At 45.8% G+C, this 2811-nt stretch overlaps 1 long non-coding RNA gene across 1 annotated transcript; it reads left to right on the forward strand.

The window, feature by feature from the left end:
- The first annotated feature begins 57 nt into the window (after window positions 1-57).
- Window positions 58-2567, forward strand: LOC141725604 (uncharacterized). Its single transcript, XR_012577359.1, has 4 exons — window positions 58-261; window positions 880-1005; window positions 2048-2181; window positions 2292-2567. It is a non-coding gene; the product is annotated as an uncharacterized LOC141725604 (long non-coding RNA).
- The last annotated feature ends 244 nt before the right edge of the window (window positions 2568-2811 follow it).

The following is a 2811-nucleotide window of genomic DNA, read 5'->3' on the forward strand; positions in this document are numbered from 1 at the left end:
TCTCTGCCAGAAGTGCAATAATGAGACACCAAAGGCTCGGGGAAATACAGCTTGGCAAGTACAAGCTGTGAGCAGCAGGACTCGATGTTCTCCTGGAGAATGAAAGCCGTGGCTCAGCAGGTTGTGAAGATGACACTGCAGAATGCATCAGAGTCAGAAACACTGATTAAAGGAACAAGGGACATGTGGAATATTAAATTCACAAGTGGGGAATGCTGTGTCCACAACGCTGCTGCTTCCATGGAAGGAGCCCAAGCCAAGGTGAACAAAAGTGCTGAGAAAACCTTGGGGTTGTTCTGGTAATGGATGGAGTCCTAAACATGGGTGAAACTTGCAAAAACAAAAAGGAAAGGAAAGGAAAGGAAAGGAAAGGAAAGGAAAGGAAAGGAAAGGAAAGGAAAGGAAAGGAAAGGAAAGGAAAGGAAAGGAAAGGAAAGGAAAGGAAAGGAAAGGAAAGGAAAGGAAAGGAAAGGAAAGGAAAGGAAAGGAAAGGAAAGGAAAGGAAAGGAAAGGAAAGGAAAGGAAAGGAAAGGAAAGGAAAGGAAAGGAAAGGAAAGGAAAGGAAAGGAAAGGAAAGGAAAGGAAAGGAAAGGAAAGGAAAGGAAAGGAAAGGAAAGGAAAGGAAAGGAAAGGAAAGGAAAGGAAAGGAAAGAAAGGAAAGGAAAGGAAAGGAAAGGAAAAGGGGAAAAGGAAAGGGAAAAGAAGGATTGTCCTGGTGTTGTGGCCTCTGGGGCTCCCAGAGTGGGGAAATGGCTGATGCAAACAGGAGTGATGTTGTCAGTGGGATTTATATCCGAAAGGATTGGTGTTGCTGTTACTCATTGTAGAATTCCTCATTCGCTCTCTTCTATCTCATCTCTTCCTTCTGTTCACGACTAGCAATCACTGAGCTGGATGAATTCCCGGGAAGGAGATTGAGAGGCTGGGAGCCACGGGGGGGTGGTGTTGTCCCAGAACAGGTTCTTTCACCCAGCGAGCGAGAGGCCGAGCCACACGCAGGGCGAGGTATTTGATTTATTTACTGCTCTGTGCACAGAGCAGGGCTGGGCAGCCTGGCTGGGGACAACAGAGAGGGACTGGGAGATGAAATGTGAGCGCCTCAAACATTCGGCACTGGGAAGGGCAGGAGGGGATGCGCTGGGGCCGGGTCTGCAGCTCTGCCCGAGGAAAAGGGAGAGCCCGTGGGTGTGGTGGTGAAAGCTCAGATCTGCCCGGCCACAGCTCAGGGACTCTAAAAGAGTCAGTCCAGGGGAAAAGCGTGATCCCAGCAGCGCAGCACAGCCAGGAGGGAGTGAGCACACACGGGATCCAAGGGTGGGCAGAGCTTTTTCTCTTTTCTTTTCTTTTCTTTTCTTTTCTTTTCTTTTCTTTTCTTTTCTTTTCTTTCTTTTCCTTTTCTTTTCTTTTTCTTTTCTTTTCTTTTCTTTTCTTTTCTTTTCTTTTCTTTTCTTTTCTTTTCTTTCTTTTTCTTTTCTTTTCTTTTCTTTTCTTTTCTTTTCTTTTCTTTTCTTTTCTTTTCTTTTCTTTTCTTTTCTTTTCTTTTCTCCTTCCTCCTTTCTTCCTTCCTTCCTTTCTTTCTCCCTTTCTGTCTTTTCTTTTCTCCTTCCTCCTTTCTTCCTTCCTTCCTTTCTTTCTCCCTTTCTGTCTTTTCTTTCTCCCTTTCTCTCTTTCCACTTTCTTCTCTTTCCCTCCCTCCCTCCTTTTCCTTTTATTTTCCTTTTTCCTTTTCTTTTCCCCTTTTCTTTTCTCCTTTCCTTTCCTTTCCTTTCCTTTCCTTTCCTTTCCTTTCCTTTCCTTTCCTTTCCTTTCCTTCCCTTCCCTTCCCTTCCCTTCCCTTCCCTTCCCTTCCCTTCCCTTCCCTTCCCTTCCCTTCCCTTCCCTTCCCTTCCCTTCCCTTCCCTTCCCTTCCCTTCCCTTCCCCTTTTCTTTGTTGTTTCCAAGTTTCACTCAGTGCCAAACCCAAGTCACTTCACTTGTTGCCAATAACTACTGTTCCATTTGCAAAGACCTCAGGATAACCATTATTATCCCTCTCATTACTGGGCAGAGATGGAGAACAACCTCCTCCCTTTTCCCCTGGATGGGAGTGGGGTCACAGCACATGGGAGGGGGCTGCGCCAGCCCCAGTGCCAGCCCCACAGGGCACCCCTGGGCAGGATCTGGGCCAGCATCCTCTACTAGGTGTGTGCCTGGGCACCCTGTGGGTGCCTGTCCCCATGCCCAGGAGTAGGGGGAGGATCAGATGTGAAAGACCTGTCACAGACATCTTTTATGAAATATCCTTTCTTTAGGATTTTTCCTCTTGAGGAGCTGAGAGGCTTCAGGAACATAATGTAAACAATGATTATCTGCTGCTGTGGAATGCAACAGGGGGATCTGTGATTGGTCTCATGTGGTTGTTTCTAATTAATGGCCAATCACAGTCAGCTGGCTCAGACAGAGTCCAAGACACAAGCCTTTGTTATCATTCTTTCTTTTGCTATTCTTAGCTAGCCTTCTCATGAAACTTTTTCTTCTGTTCTTTTAGTATAGTTTTAATGTAATATATATCATAAAATAATAAATCAAGTCTTCTGAAACATAGAGTGAGATCTTCGCCTCTTCTCTTATCTAAGAACCCTGTGAACACCGTCACAGAGACTGAAATGTTAAAGGCTATTAACTCAAAATTGACCTTTTCCAAAAGCAGCAGGTGCTCCACCTCCATCATCCAGTGCAGCAGAGACCCCACCTTGAGCATCCCCTGGCAGACACCAGACCCCACTTCACACCATGCACGCGGTGGATTAAAACATTTATTCCCAAGTACCT

This window comes from Zonotrichia albicollis, chromosome 30, assembly GCF_047830755.1.
Source record: "Zonotrichia albicollis isolate bZonAlb1 chromosome 30, bZonAlb1.hap1, whole genome shotgun sequence".
NCBI lineage: Eukaryota > Metazoa > Chordata > Aves > Passeriformes > Passerellidae > Zonotrichia > Zonotrichia albicollis.